Below are 16,908 nucleotides of genomic sequence, written 5' to 3'. Positions count from 1 at the left end.
AAAAGCCAATGCCACTAATTCTGGCTCTGTATAGAAGAGTGCTGGGGTGAAGTTGGATGAGGTGTCTCGTCTGCTGATTTTGATCTTCTGAGTGAGGAAGAGTGTGTCTTCTTTTTCTGGTGTCCCTTTTTCCACTTGACGATTTAGATTAAAGGAGTAACAAGAAGGCAGCCTTTCTGGCTCCTGATCTCGACCTCAACCATCTATAGTCATTCCTGGCACAGGTCAGGAAAAACTTGTCCTCTTGCTCTTTGATAACCCTCTGGTTCATGCAGAAGCAGAAGTCACAAGACAATGAGCAATGAGGTGTCTCCCGAACCGAGACACCACAGTCACTGTGCAGGTCTGTGATTGACACTTGCCCAACTGTAGCAGGGGTTATACTTTGACTTTTTGGGCGGGAAAATGTTTCTAGCACAGAGCCAAATCATGATCGAAAACTTCGGAGAGGGGTCAAAAGGCATGAAAAAAAAGTTAAATAGAACTGACGTTAGGGTGCTGTGGTGGATGCTATATGGCTTAAGTGACATCACCACTGACCAGTTTCTGGTGTGGAGGCAGAGCAAGTGCCCCCTACCAGTGCCAAAGGGCTATGTCAGAAATATCCGGATCTAGGCATGCACCTGGGATATTCAAGGGTGAGGAATCTGCAGGTAAAGGAATCCATCAGATATTAATTTAAACAAATATCCGGCCATTGTTTGTGGACTCTAATTGAATGATATTTTTGTACATGATATTTAGGACACAATATTTTGATGATATTTTGACAAAAATATGCTGGTGCGACACCCTGTGCAATGTGTCTTAGGACCGTGATGGCTTAAGAGAAAGTTGCCACAGGTCACCTGAGCATGTAGTTGATGATAGAACCACTGTAACGTTTTAATGAAGCTTGCCCCACCCCACACAAGAGTTCCCAAACGGTCTCTCCAATCACCCAACCAAGCCGATATCTTCTCAAAAGTAATTGGAAGCATCACATTTTCAAAGGATGTGTCTTGATAAACCTCCAGATACAAATCCTTCATGAGGGTCATATATAAGGCCATGCATAATCCAATGCAGTCTTCAAAGATAATATTTTAACCACAGTTTGTGATTTCCACACCTACCAGAGAGATGGATTGGTAGCTCTCACATTGCAAAGAGTCTTTCCCCATTTTGGTGATGAGGGATATCCAGGTTCTGTTGTATTCCAGTGATCTAAATACTATCCACTGAGGTCTGACATTCTCATCTAATTCTAAGAGATAGACATTCTTGCTCTGGGTCTTCCCAGAGGACAACTCCTTAAAAATCTCTCTTTCTTCTGAATGTTAGTTTGGAGAGATTGAGAGGCCTCTGAGGTGTCCCCATGGTTAGAGTAGTACAGCTGTATGAAGAAAGCGGCACATGTGTACTTTATTTAGTTGATGCTAACACATGCCCAAATCCAAACATAATATATGCGGAAAATGGTCTGATATTCACCTTTTCCAGGTAGCAGGGGCCATGAATTGTAATTGTAATTGTAAAAATTATTTGTAGAGCGCTCGGACACCACTGGTTTCATGGCGCTATAAGACAGATAAACTCAGAGGAGGAAAGAAAGCAAGAACAGGTGATCAGTCCTCATATGCTTGTCGGAACAGGTGGGTTTTTAATAGTTTCCTGAAAAACATGTAACAGGTAGTTGATCGAATATCGTGGGGAAGAGAATTCCAGGTTTTGGGAGCCAGAAGGGAGAACCCAAGGCCACCGTGTTTCTTCCGCCTAAAGGAAGGGACTGAAAGAAGGTTATGGTGCAAGGAGCGCAAGTTACGGGAGGGGACGTAGCGATGAATCCTAGAAGTTACAAAGGCAGGGCTAAGGCCGGTCAAGGATTTGAAAACGATGCAGCCAAGTTTGAAAAGACCACGTTTCGTCACTGGTAGCCAATGAAGTTTTTTCAATATGGGGGAGACATGTTGATGTCTAGGTTGACGAAAAACAAGTCTTGCCGCTTGATTCTGCACCAGTTGTAGTTGGCGGAGTTGGTAAGCTGGGATGCCAACGTAGAGAATGTTGGCATAATCAAGACGGGAGATAACCAATGCCAAAATAACCAGTACGAGGGCCTCAGTGGTCAGAAACCTGGAGATTTTTCGGATTCGTCGTAGTTGGAAGAAACATGATGAAGTAACTGCCTTGATCTGGGGTACCAATGAGAGATCGTTGCTGATGATAACCCCTAAGCTTTTTACAGAATCAGAGGGGGAGGGAGCGGGACCCCAAGATGGTGGCCAAAAATTGGGGTTCCAGGGATTGAGGGGGCCTCCTGTTAAAACCAGCTCCGTTTTGTTGGGATTCAATTTCAATTGGCTTTGGGACATCCATTCTCCAATAAAGGTCATAGTAGACTGAAAATCAGCGATGGATGTAGGTGTGGATTTAAAATGAAAGACCATTTGAATATCATCAGCGTAGTTGAAAATAGTGACGGGATAGTTATGTAAGGATTGAATCAGAGGTTGCATATACAGGTTGAATAAAAGCGGTGACAGGGCCGACCCTTGAGGGACCCCACAAGTTAGTTTCACGGGGGTGGCCGAGAAAGAGGATAGGCGAACAGGTTGGGAGCGATGGAGTAAGAAAGATCTAATCCACTCTCGTGCGGTGCCCTGGATGCCGGCTCTGTCGACACGGTCGATCAAAAGAGTATGATCGACCGTGTCGAAGGCAGCCGACAAATCCAGGAGCACAAGCGCCTGGGGAATGTTGTTATCAGCTCCCTTCCTGAGCTCGTCCATCACTGCCACAATAACAGCCTCAGTCGAGTGTCCCGGCCAGAAGCCCGCCTGCTGGGGATCCAGAAATTGGGATGACTCAATGAATGCACTGAGACAGTTAGTCACATGGGCCTCTAGGATTTTGCTAAGAAAAGGGAGTAGGGAAATGGGGCGGAAGTTGCTTAATACTAAGGGATCAGCATTGGGTTTTTTAAGAATCGGCGTTACTGCGGGACGTTTAAAAAAGTCAGGAACAATACCAGTGGTCAGAGAGCTATTGAGTAAAGAAAGTAGGGGATCGGGGCAGGCTTGAAAGGCTTTTTTTAGGACCTCAGGGGGGCAACTGTCATTTGGGGATCCAGATTTTACTCTATTTAAGAGGGCCAGAAACTCTGGTTTAGAGATAGGGGGAATATGGTCTAACACCAGTGGATTTCCAGAAATGGGAACGGAGATCAAACATGGGGTTGAGGGCAAAATATTGTTTTTAATGAGGGCAATTTTTTCAATAAAAAAGGTGTTTAATGAGTTACACAATTCCGAAGGGGGAACCGGCTTGGCTAGAACCCGATCTGGTAGGGTGAGCTCATTAACAATGGAGAAAATATCTTTTGATTTGGTCGAGGAATTAATGATTTTTTGAGAAAAATATGTAGATTTAGTTTGTAAGATAGAGTTTTTATATTGTTTTAATAAGGAGATGTAGGTAGATTTCTCCTCAGGAGTGTAGTAGCGCCGCCAGCGGCGTTCAGCCTGCCGCAGAGCTAATTTCTCTTTTTTCAGATCCTCGGAGAACCAGCGCTGAGCGTCGTGAGGGCGCTTGGTTTTTATTTTTTTCATTGGAGCGACTTTATCACATGCTGATTCCAGCCAGTTAACAATATTAGAGGCTTGGGCAGAGGTGGACGACAGTTCCATAGGGGCTGAGGAAATCAAGAGACTATGGAATTCAGTCTCATCAACTCGTGTCCAGTTGCGAGCTAAAAAATTGTTGACAGGAGTGGGGGGGACATAGGGGGTCTGGGTAATAACAAAGGAGATAAAGAAATTATCAGACCAGGGACAGGAAGAAATGGTCGGGGGAGTGATTGTGATATTGGAGGTCCAAGCTTGATCGAGAATGTGCCCCTTGATGTGGGTAGCCTTATCAATTTTTTGGGTGAAGTTTAGGCCAGTCAATAGATTGGAGAATTCAACCGATAGGTTGCTTTCGCCAGGATCTAGAGGCCAGTAGTTGAAATCACCAATAACAATGATTTTGGCATAATTAAGGGCAAGATAAGATATCTGTTCTCCAAAAAGCTGAGGGAATGAGGGCATATAGTCAGGGGGTCGATAGAAAAGGGCACAGATAAAGGCAAACTTAGAGGAGGTGAATTGTAGTACGAGACTATCGACACCAGGAAGGCTGATCCTTTCTAAGGCAGTGAATTAATGCTTATGATGTATAATAGCTGCGACTCCGCCACCTGATTTACCTTGAAGGCGATTAGAATGGAGTAAGTAGAAGCCGTTAGGAATTGCAGCAAGAATATCCGGTGCAGAATCGTCCGTCAGCCAGGTTTCTGTCAAGAGGAGAATATCAATAGTACCGGCGTCGAGCAGTTGGAAAATCTCCAACTGGTGTTTCACCATTGAGAGTGTATTAATATAGGTAACAGTTAGGGGGGCAAGGGCCGGGGCACAAGATATACTAGGACATTGAGGGAGCCCAGGAGGCTTAGCAGGAGATGATCTTGCCTGGCGGTTGAGCCCAGTAGATTTGGCGTCATAGATATCCGAGATTATTGCAGCCTGCCTGTCCAGAAGGTTCATAGGGCCATCATATTGCAAGTTATAGAGCTCAGGCAGGGTGTAGGTGATGCGGGGGCATAATGCCTGGCCCCTGGGCCCGGACTGGCGCGGACAGGCGCAGACGGGCTTGCCTTTGGCGCGCCCGCTGCGCCCGTCCGCTGCGCGGCCGGGGAAGACACATGATTTAAGTAGGGAAAGGGAAGGGCGTGGCCTAGCGTGGAGGGGGCGTGGCCTGACCAGGCTTCCACTAAATGGCGTCAATGTGTGGAGCGACCTGCGACAGCGTTCAAGATCGGCTGTGCGGGAGGGTATACTGGCAAGAATGAGGCCAAGTGCAAGGGTTAAGTATAGTTAAAAACACAAGAAATACAATGTCTTAAAAGCGCTCGTTGCTCCCGGCTTCCGCCTCAGGAGTTTGTCTCTGTCTGTCTGCGCGAGGTTTTGGGCGCGCTATAAGGGTAGGGGGCGTGGCCTAGCGTGGAGGGGGCGTGGCCTGACCAGGCTTCCACTAAATGGCGTCAATGTGTGGAGCGACCCGCGACAGCGTTCAAGATCGGCTGTGCGGGAGGGTATACTGGCAAGAATGAGGCCAAGTGCAAAGGTTAAGTATAGTTAAAAACACAAGAAATACAATGCTTTAAAAGCACTCGTAGCTTCCGGCTACCGCCTCAGGAGTTTGTCTCTGTCTGTCTGCGCGAGGTTTTGGGCGCGCTATAAGGGCGGGGGGGCGTGTCCTAGCGTGGAGGGGACGTGGCCTGACCAGGCTTCCACTAAATGGCGTCAATGTGTGGAGCGACCCGCGACAGCGTTCAAGATCGGCTGTGCGGGAGGGTATACTGGCAAGAATGAGGCCAAGTGCAAAGGTTAAGTATAGTTAAAAACACAAGAAATACAATGTTTTAAAAGTGCTCGTTGCTCCCGGCTTCCGCCTCAGGAGTTTGTCTCTGTCTGTCTGCGCGAGGTTTTGGGCGCGCTATAAGGGTGGGGGCGTGTCCTAGCGTGGAGGGGGCGTGGCCTGACCAGGCTTCCACTAAATGGCGTCAATGTGTGGAGCGACCCGCGACAGCGTTCAAGATCGGCTGTGCGGGAGGGTATACTGGCAAGAATGAGGCCAAGTGCAAAGGTTAAGGATAGTTAAAAACACAAGAAATACAATGTTTTAAAAGCGCTCGTTGCTCCCGGCTTCCGCCTCAGGAGTTTGTCTCTGAAGATGAAGAAGTTGATTTTAGAACTAGTTCCATTCATGCATGATCCTAAAGGGTATCAGAAAGTTTAAGGAGGCCCCCTATTGTGGTTTGTGGGACCAGGGGAAGTAAGTGGAGAAATACAGAGTGTCCCAAAGTATCACTGGTATAGTATCCCAACAACTGTTAAAGCTTCAAACAAATAGGTGCAACTGATTTAATCACACCTACATGGAGTTATGGTTTTGAGAGAGGCAAGGCAGAACAAAACTTATATTGTTACAGGTTAGATATGGTAATCATCTACATCAGACCAACATGTTAGATCTAAGAATTAATGAACAGTCTATCAACAGTATGTTAAGAAGTATTGTAAATATTTATTACATATATCTGTTTAAAAAACAGTTTGTGTTTTGTGTTTAAAAACATATGTTAATCACATCATAAAATTAAACAATCAATCACAAATTTGATAGTTACATAAAATACATAGGCAATAACACAATAGAAATAAGGATAAAAAAATGGGAACCAGGAACAAACAAGTGTCGACGCGGCGTTTCGGTTTTTTGTAAATAAAGCACCTTCTTCAGGACAGATTCTTAATGTTAAAAACAGAAGAAATATATTCAGCTCAGTGATGTACTGGAGCTGTTGCGTTCTTTCTTAATTCTTTGTATAATACGAATGATATGCTGGCATTTCCCATCTGTTTTGGGCACTTAAATGGGCTATCACCAGCTTTGCACAGTCCGGGGGAGCCACCGATGATTTATGGGAAGGTTTTTGCAATTAGAAATTCCTTCGTTTATAATATAGCAATCGCTGCAGCCAAGAACCTTCTATTACGGCAATGCAGTTTAGGGGGTTGACCTCCCTGTGTGTCGTAGACAGCTCTAAAATTAGAAATGCAGCCTCCCTGCTCCTCGCCCGGACTGCACTCTCTCCGTTGTGCCCTCCAAACCAAAAGTTTCATGCGATTTCGTTTTTGAAAAGGTATGTTCGAGGCATATGAGCTGTAGATCATATGCTTTAGCATAGATCGCCATCTGGTGTTTTGTCCAGATGCTTGCACTTTGTTTTTGTTCGAAGAAGTCTTGTAGTCACGAGGTAGGTCCTTTCGGCGATAGTGCTCATGGGCCTCGACTCCGTCCTTAGATTGTTTTTTCCGCCAAAGAGTTTGGATGTGTATTGCTGTGCTCCGGTTCGGTACCGTTTTCCACTACCCTGGATCGTTTGCGGTTCCTCATTCGACGCGCATCGTCTCACTTTGAACAATTTTCCATCGGAAAACTTGAGGCAGGTCGTTGGGCCTACCCGTGCCGACTGCACTAGCAGTCGATGGAACAGACTCCTTTCAAGCTATGTCCCGGGTGTCGTGCTAAATTTCCAAGCACCGACTTGCACGAAGTTTGCAACCTCTGCTTGCCCCCGGAATACAACGAGAAGGACTGCGATGCATGTCGATCATTCCGATCGAAAAAGACACTTCATGATCGTTGGGCTTGCGCCATGAAATGCAACATTAGAGCAACTCTATTCTGGAGATTTTTGGAGAAGATTCTGGTATCCAACATCCAGCACAAGAGCCAGAAGAAGAAGAGCAGAGCTCCGTGTCCGAGGCCGACTCCGACATGGAAGAAGAGGAAGACATCACTGCTGGTCAGCGTACCGTGAGTACTGATCCCCCTGTGCTCATTCCACATAAGACAAGGCTCCATTTCCTCCTTCGCCCTTGGGTTCAGATCCTCACAGACAAAACGTTTCCGATGCCCTGCCCTCTGGCCCAGCTCCGAAACAAAAAAAGAAGCCTTCTGCCTCAGGCACGAGCCAGTCCCGCTCTGATGCCGCACCGACACCTTCGGCAACAAAACATAAGACCAAGCATCTATCAATCAACATACCTTTGGGACGAAGATTCCACCTTCAACGCCGAAAGGCTCGGAGCCGAAACTCTTCAAGTCCAAGGAATCAGAGCCAAAACCTTCCAAGGCCAAGACTCTGAGCCGAAATTCTCCTAGGCCAAAGAATCCGAGCCAAAATCTTCAAAGGCCAAAGACTTGGAGCCGAAAACCTCCAAGCCCAAACACTCAGAGTCGAAACCATCGACGCCCAAAGGCTCGGAGCTGAAATCTTCGGCACCGGAATCTCCACGGAAAGAGAAAGACACTCTCTCCAAAGAGCCTCCATCTAATGAGCCAACTTTGGACCACAAACAGAAAAAGCTGGTTATCAACCCTAAAATAGGACATATTCAGGCAACCATTTAAAAAAACGGAAGGCTAACTTGTCAGAGGACTATCCTATCCCTCTTAAGTAGAAGAATGTGGGCATTAACTCTTCTCCTCCTTTAATTCCACCTCCTTCTCCTCCTCCTAATCATAACTTGATTATTACACCATTAAATTCACCACTAAGGCCTATTACACTTGACCCACAGGATGAAGGGGATGAGGATCAGGACACTGACACTTGGGAAGATTACCATACAGATCCAAATACAGATAATGCCCCTGATTTGTATCCCTCCAGACCCTCCTCACCTGATGACAACATTTGCTATCTCGAGCTCCTTAACAGGGCTGCTCAATATCATGGGGTAGAACTTCATAAAGAGCCCTTAGAAGAGGGTTTCCTCTTTGAGACACTTTTTTCCTCACAAAGAACTACTCATACCTTGCCAATGCTGAAAGGCAAGTTAAAACACACAGACGAGGTCTTTAAGGATCCTGTAAGGGCAAGAATAATCACACCTAGAGTGGATAAAAAATACAAATCAGCTTCTACCGATCCTATTTATATTAAAGGTCAGCTGCCCTTAGACTCTCTTGTAGTCTCCAACACAAGCAAGAGGGCTAACTCGCAAGCCACAGGAGAGACCCCTCCTTCTGACAAGGAGTCCAAGCTTCTTAATGCCTCAGGCAAAAGAGTAGCTTCACAGGCAGCAAACTGGTGCATTGCCAACGCCCAGGCGCTGCTAGCTCGTTATGACAGGGCTCATTACGATGGGCTAGTAAAACTCATGCAACACTTGCCTAACCAATACAAATCTAAGGCTAATGACCTTATTCAGGAAGATACACTCATCACCAACACCTCCATTAAATGTGCACTAGACGCAGCAGACACAGCATCTCGTGCAATTAACACCAGTATACTATTACGCAGACACGCTTGGCTCAGATTCTCTGGATTTAAGCCAGAGGTGCAAACCATCATACTTAACCAACACTTTGATAAAGAGCATCTTTTCGGCCCAGCTGTTGATACCTTGTTGGAAAAGATGAAAAAAGACACTGAGGTCGCAAAGTCCACGAGGGGTTTAAAGTTACCTGCCAGTAGAGGTTCTTTTCACTGCTCATTTTACAGGGATGGCTCAAACACTGTGTCCACTTAGAATACCTCCTCCTCCTACAAGGGCAACAACCCTTGTAAGATCCCCTGTGTCCAGAGGTTATTCTAGAGGAGGTTTTAGAGGAACCAACGGTAGGTGAAGAGGTAGAGGTAATTCCACACCACTTCCCCCGCAAACAAACAGTGACTTCCCTCCACTACCCCCTGATCATTCCACTCCTGTCGGGGATGTCTCTCCCAATTCCTACCTGTCTGGAATTCAATCACCTCAGACAAGTGGGTGCTACAAATTATCCAATATGGTTGCTGCCTGGAGCTTACAAGCACTCCCCCAAATACTCTTCCAAGAGCACATGCAATGTCACCTGAACATCTCACCCTCTTAAAGCAAGAGGTTCTATCCGTTAGCAAAACATGCTTTAGAGCCTGTCCCATTAATATATCAAGGGACTGGGGTATACTCCCTGTATTTCTTAATTCCCAAAAAGGACGGCTCTCTCAGGCCTATACTAGACCTCAGACAGCTAAATCTGTACATAGAGTCGGACCACTTCCACATGGTCACACTCCAACAGGTGCTCCCACTACTTCAGCAAGGCAACTCTCTATCCAATCTAGACTTGAAGGACGACTGATTCCATATTCCCATTCACCCTGACCACAGAAAATATCTCAGGTTTGTGGTGGATGGACAACATTACCAGTTCAAGGTTCTCCCATTCGGAGTAACTACAGTCCCCAGCGTTTTCACCAAGTGCCTGGCAGTAGTCGCAATTCATCTAAGAAGACATCACATTCATGTCTTTCCTTACCTAGACAACAGGCTGATAAAAGCCAGATCACAACAAAGCTGCCTACATCACACTCAAAGGACAGTCCAACTGCTTCACGACTTGAGGTTCACTGTAAACCTCACCAAGTCTCACCTCCAACCATTCAACACACAAATGTATCTAGAAGCCACAACAGACAGTCACAAAGCTCTAGCGTACCAAAGCCAGTCAGAATTCGAAACATGCAAGCTCTAGTATCACGGTTTCAGCCTCAACACTCATTACCAGCCCGAGTGTGCATGCAATTGATCGGAATGATGGCTTCTTGAATTTGAATCGTTCTCTATTTAAGACTTCAAATGCGTCCCCTACTGGAATGCTTAGCACATCAGTGGAACCAGGCTCAAGATCAGTTATCAGATCTGGTGTTGATAGATGACAGTACTCATCACTCTCTGCAGTGGTGGAACATACAAAACCTTTCCAAGGGGCGGCCATTTCCCAATCCGGTTCCACAGATAGTGCTAACAGCAGACATATCCCTCACTGGTTGAGGAGCACATCTGGGAAAACACACCATTCAGGGCATGTGGACTCCGCAATAAAAAGAACTCCACAGAAACCATCTCGAACTGCTATAAATGTTTCTAGCATTGAAAGCTTTTCAACTTCATCTAGCAGGCAAAGCTGTCCTGGTTTGCACAAACAACATGACAGCGATGTACTACATATAAAAGCAAGAGGGGATGCATTCTCTCCAGCTCTCACAGCTAGCACAGGGCATCTGGAGGTGGGCCATACCTCAAAAAATATATGTCCTAGCAGAACATCTTCCAGGAGTAGACAATCAAGTTGCAGATCTGCCCAGTCTTCAACAACAGCAGATACACGGATGGGAACGTCACCCTCAAGTTCTCCCACCATTCTTCCAAATGTGGGGCTTCTCAGAGCTAGAGCTGTTCGCCACCCACCTAAACGCAAAATGCCCAAACTTCTCGTCCAGGCATCCACACCTATTGTCCAATGGCAATGCACTATGGATGAATCGGTCAGGGATATTTGCTTACCCTCTACCACCTCTCTCACTCATTCCATTAGTGGTTCGGAAACTCAAACAGCACTCCCTGACGCTTATCCTAGTTGCTCCCACATGGGCCAGACAACCATAGTTCACAATTCTGTTGGAGCTATCAGTAGCTCCCCACCAAAAACTACACCTCTCCCCCAAGTTCGTTACTCAGAACCATGGAGAGTTAAGACATCGAGATCCCAATCAGATCAACCTTGCGATTTGGCACCTGAAATCCAGGAGTTTGGCTACCTTAATCTTCCTTCAGAATGTTGCTATCAAAGAGGCTAGACGCCCTACCACAAGAGCATGCTAAGCAGCAAAGTGGAAGAGGTTTGTCATTTCTTGTAACAACAATCAGATCGATCCACTAGACGCTTCAATACAAGACATCATTTGTTATCTATTACACTTACAACATTCTAATTTAGTGTACACATTCATATGCTTATATCTAGCCGCAATAGCTGTATATCTACAAATTAAACAGCACTTGTCTCTTTTTAGAGTGTCGCTATTAAAGCTTTTATGGAAGGACTTAAAAAGACTCATTCCTCCAAGGCCTCCACCTTCTCCAGTGTGGAATCGCAACATAGTCCTTACAAGACTCATGGGTCCACCATTTGAGCCATTGCACAAATGTGAAATACAATTTCTCACCTGGAAGGTAGACTTCTTCATAGCCATCACTTCTCTAAGAAGAGTCAGTGAGCTTCAGGCCCTAACCATAGAGAAACCATTCTTGCAAATACATCAAAGCAAAGTGGGTCTTAGAACTAACCCCAAATTCTTACCTAAAGTCATGTCTGCCTTTCATATCAACCAATCTGTTGAGTTGCCTGTGTTCTTCCCTCAGCCAGATTCAGTGGTAGAACGTGACCCTCACACATTAGATGTTAAGAGAGCATTACTATACTACATAGAAAGAACAAAGCCTTTTTGGAAAACAAAACAACATTTTGTTGTTTTTGCTCCTCCACATAATGGCAATCCCATATCAAAATCAGGCATTGCAAGGTGGATAGTTAAGTACATTCAAATAAAGTAAAGTAAAGTCCACATTTGTAAAGCGCACAATCACCCGTAAGGGTCTCTAGGCGCTGGGGGCCGTCGGGAAGATTAAGCGAGCTATTGCCCAGAGTCACATGGTGCTGGGCTAACCTGCCGCCGGAGCCGGGGATCGAACCGTGGTCCCCAGATTCCAGCGTCAGTCGCCCTGGCCGCGGCGCCACACCTCTCCCACAAATACGCTGCATCAAAGCTAAACGCACATTAACAATTCCCCCTAGAGCGCACTCTACACGCAAAGTAGGGGCTTCTATGGCATTCTTAGGATACATACCCATAGATGACATCTGCAAAGCTGCAACATCGTCTACACCACACACATTCACAACACATTATTGTGTGGATGTGTTAGCAAAACAACAAGATAGTGTGGGCCAGGCAGTTTTACAAACACTATTTCAAACCACTGCAACAGCTACAGGTTATCCACCACTTCAGAAAGAACTGCTTTATAGTCTATGCTAAAGCATATGATCTACAGCTCATATACCTCGAACGGAAAATGCTACTTACCCAGTATGCATCTGTTCTTGCCATATAGAGCTGTAGAGTCATATGCACCCACCCGCCTCCCCGGATACCTTTACCTGTTGCAGTGATATGTTTCTTAGATACAATTTACATGGACATCTCCAATTATTACTTTACTAACTCCATCATCGCGCTTTATGGCAAAACAATCTAAGAATGGAGGTGATGCCCATGCGCACTATCACCAAAAGGAGGAGTCACCTACCTCGTGACTACAAGACTTCTTCGAACAAAAACAACGTAAAAACATCTGGACCCAACACCAGATAGTGATCTATGCTAAAGCATTTGACTCTACAGATGTATATGCCAAGACCAGATGCATACTAGGTAAGTAGCATTTTCCTTTATCTTCCATATGTTCATAGTTGTAAAATGGGCTTAAAACGTGTACAAGATGTTGAGTAAAGGGTTAAGAGAACTGAATCTAGTACTGTACAAATCTCTTAATATAAGAGAGTAAGAAACAACACTGCTCTCAGAGTGGGACAATCAGACAATCAGGTAAAATGTAGCCGGGGGGGAGGGGGAGGGGAGGTTCTTTACTAGTAAGCGGGAACCTTGACCCAGGACTCCAGAAATAAAAAAAATCCCTAACTTTACAAATTAATCTGTAACCTCTTTTCTCATTCTCCAGAGGTTTCAAAACTCCCAGGAAAAGCTTCTTGGCTACGAGAACACATGCACAAGCTGTAAGAGGCTCCTCACAGCTGTGGGTCTGGGTTTACTGCTTCAACAAACCCCAGTGTTCCCCATGGATCTGCATGATATTCAACTTTCCACAGGCAAAGAGCAGACATTTGACTTGGGCGAGTTGCAGGTCTATTCAGTTGCAATTGGTCTACAGGTTTTTCTTTCCAGCAGGCTCAGGACCTACTGCTTTCTCAACATTCAGGACAGACATTCTAAGGGGCAGAGGCTTTCTGACAGGACCTGCACCCCTATGTCCTTGTGGTTTAGCAAGGGTCAAGGACCACTTAGCCCGGACAAAAGGTGTAGTTTTAGAGATTAAGGTCAAAGCAAGAGACACTCTTCCAAGTGTGGAGGCAGACATATAGAGATGCATGAGAGCAGCAGGCAGAGAAGGCTTCTTGTCTTCATCTGCATCACATTTCTCCGTTGAGAGATATGTTATGCAGGGATGTGAAGAGCCAAAATCAATCTGTGAATAGTCAAAATGCCCTATGCAAATTAAAATAAAGTTCTCACCCTTTCTCCATCCAATATTTTCAATAATATAATACAGTTTCTGTTTTGTGAATGTGCTTTAAGGCAAAAGCTAGACCAGAGTCATTTTCATAAGAGAAAATTAAGATGTCCGAAACATCATCTACATTTGTCTCCTTCCCAGTCACTCCAAACTTCTCCCAGTTTCAGGCCTGCCCCTCCTAATAGGGATAAAAGAAACCCCATAACCCGGCCCACCTGTCACCCTGTTCGGACAGTGTTAAGAAACGTATAAAATGTGAGGAAATCTCACTACCACAAACATCAGTAGAGAGGATTGTAGAACGATACTTGATTAAAGACAAGTACAAGCCTAAGTGTCACAATGGCACAAAGTAAGTGAGACTTCATCAGAAAGCAGAAAACAAGATCAGCAAGCTTTAGTCAAATGAGACAACATGTTTAACAAGCCTTGAAGAGTTTACGATTACAGCACACATGTGCGCATTTCATTCTCATTGTTAGTGAACATGTGACTTTGGAAATATATGGTCAAAGGTAACTCAGTAAAGAATATACAGAGTCAGATAAGAAATCTTGGGAACAGAGCAATAAACACTTACACACTCGGGGAAGGAAGGTTAATGTTTCATCAAAGCTCTGTTAGGATTACAATAAGGGGAACTGAAAGAGGAGGACACAGGTTTTAGGACGCAGGTGAAAGTGGTGTTTTTTTTTTAAGTATATTATAAAATCATATTATTCTGTGACCATTAATTGGTTTTTAAGATAATATGTATGAAGTCAGCATGTTTGTGGCTATATAAAGGGCTGCCTGCAAGCAGCCATTTGAGATCAACTTTTCAGCTCTAGAGAGGGTCTCCCAGCCATTGAGATTAAACCTACTTTTGCCTTGCCAAAGAAGTCTTATAACACTTTATTTTAGTTGTCCTTGAACAACTGTAAGTATCCTTTGTATTAAATTGTATTATTGTGCCGTCCACTTTGCATGACATTGTAACCAGAGTTTGTGTGTATGGGTGCAAGTGCATGTGTGAAAAACAAGGTTTCTGCATCCATTTTTTGTGTTGGCCACTGGAAGGTTAGGTATGTAAGGCACCATGAGGTGCTAAACACTGAGGAGGTGGGGTGGATGTTTATCTATTGGCCGGATAATAGCCTGCTTCTAACATTACCTTTCTACTTCGGGTAGGCTGTCTGCACCTATATGAAGTATGTAGCATTTTCTTAAGGTAGTTTAAGATAGGTTTACATTTACTAAAAGCAAGCAGCTTTTAAGGCTGTTGTGGGAAATAGGGTATTAAAGCATCTCATCCCATAGTTTTAACTTTATACAGCTCCATAAATTGTTTATTTGCAATTTCATGTGCCTTACAAAATGTCAAATATGGCGGTTTAGAAAGCATAAACATTTTTCACTTTTAGAGCACAGCATCAGATGGTAAATACCAGATATCAGAGTATAAAAAGAAAAAGAAAATAAAACACAACAAAAAAACAGACTTTCTCACCTCTGGTTTAAGGGAAATCAGATATTATACAGAACAACAAGCTGAGCATACAAGCATGCATGACCTCTAAAAGTCACCTATCATCTATGAAAATTCAAGAAATACGTTCCAAAAACGTGGAGAATTCTAAATGTATTTACAATTTTTCTTATCAAAGTGACAGTGACCTAAAATGGTAAATAACATCCAGGTATAGTAGGTTGCTTCACACTGACCTTTGTCACAGGTTTCCATAACAAACAAAAAACACTTTGGCCCTCATTATGAGCGGGACAGATTTAGGTGTGTGAACAGCAGGTGGGCAGCTGGAATCACTAATTCAGCCAGTATTCCCACACTTAAATCCGGTCATTACCAGTTATAGTCCTTGTAATAGGGAATAAATACTGGACCCAGGAAGTCCAAATACAATTCTTCTTCTTTCCCTGACTCTAGGTACTGTTCTGCTAACATTTCCAGCCTGCCCTGAGCAAAGGAAAGTGTCAGCGGGGACCAGTGTGAAACAGGGGGTGGATGGGTAGGGAGGGCATTCAGAGGCCACGACAGCTTGTGGTCTTGTGTGGGGTGAAGCACTTTCGGTTCCCCCGCCATGCCATACCTGTACCCACAGTCCCAGCTCTGCAGTATTACCGGGTGCAGATCTTTACTATAAAACCAGGTCCTATGTTTATTGATACGATAATTATGGACCCAGCAGCACTAGGCAATGTGTAGCATTAGAAACTGAGATAATAGATGGCGGAACACTGCTGATCACTTCTGATGATCTAGCCCATCCTCCAGTGCTGTCAAATACAGCCCCTGTAGTCATACAAAAAAACTACTGAACGTTAAGGTATCGACTGGTGCTTGGGATCCACAGGCAGAAAGACAGGCCAAAGAAAAGGAACACTACTGTTCTTCAGGGGGGAAATCTGGGCCTAAATGATCAAAGTTTGCCTAACTTAGATTCCATTCCTGTGGCTGATCTGGTCGGGAACGATTATGCAGATGATCTTCTTTGGGACTCAGATGGCATTGAACTTACACCTACTAACATTCCTCGGACAGGTTCTGGTTTGCATATTGATAGCGGTAAGGCTGGGCTGCCCGGTACCCTTAGCTCTTATAATACATGAATCTGACCTGGCAAGCGCTTGTGAAATGTCATTAAATTATCAATCAGACTAATGGGATCCTCCATGTTCACCTACGCTGGCATCCATCTACAAGCTTTTGTTGACCCACAGAAGGAAATATAAGGACTTACTCTTTTTAAAAACTGCACATCTTAAAACAGGTGGTTTTAAGTAAAATGTAAAAAAAAATATGGATACATTTCAGTGCAGGCTGAAGGTTATGGAGTCTAGCTGGTTCCAACTGCAATCTACGATTCAACAAAGGGTTTGGTCAAGAAGAATGAGGCCACGTTTGAGAGCATCGCATATAAACTAGAGGATATGGAAAATCGAATGTGTTGAAATAATCTACAGGGTGATTGGCATACCCAAAGGTCGGGAGGGGGGTGATGCCAGATGGTATATAGTTCATCTATTTAGAAAGGCGTTTCACAATTTAATGGTTGGGATATTGACAGTCAAGTGTAAAGAGTGCACCGTTTCCTTGTTTAAAAGCCATCTAAGGAGAGAGCCTCACAATATCCCAGAGCAATTCTGATTCATGTGGGCAGCTATTTTTTTCACA

The 16,908-nt window shown here is 44.6% G+C and overlaps 1 protein-coding gene across 1 annotated transcript in view; it reads right to left on the bottom strand.

The window, feature by feature from the left end:
* IQANK1 (IQ motif and ankyrin repeat containing 1) overlaps positions 1-16,908 on the bottom strand; it is a 478,492-nt gene that overhangs the window by 246,348 nt on the left and 215,236 nt on the right. The gene's annotated exons all lie outside the window — the stretch shown is intronic.

Source organism: Lissotriton helveticus, chromosome 4_1 (assembly GCF_964261635.1).
Source record: "Lissotriton helveticus chromosome 4_1, aLisHel1.1, whole genome shotgun sequence".
NCBI classification, from domain to species: Eukaryota; Metazoa; Chordata; class Amphibia; order Caudata; family Salamandridae; genus Lissotriton; species Lissotriton helveticus.
Note: the sequence above shows the minus strand (reverse complement) of the source record. Positions and strands in the feature narration are given on the sequence as shown.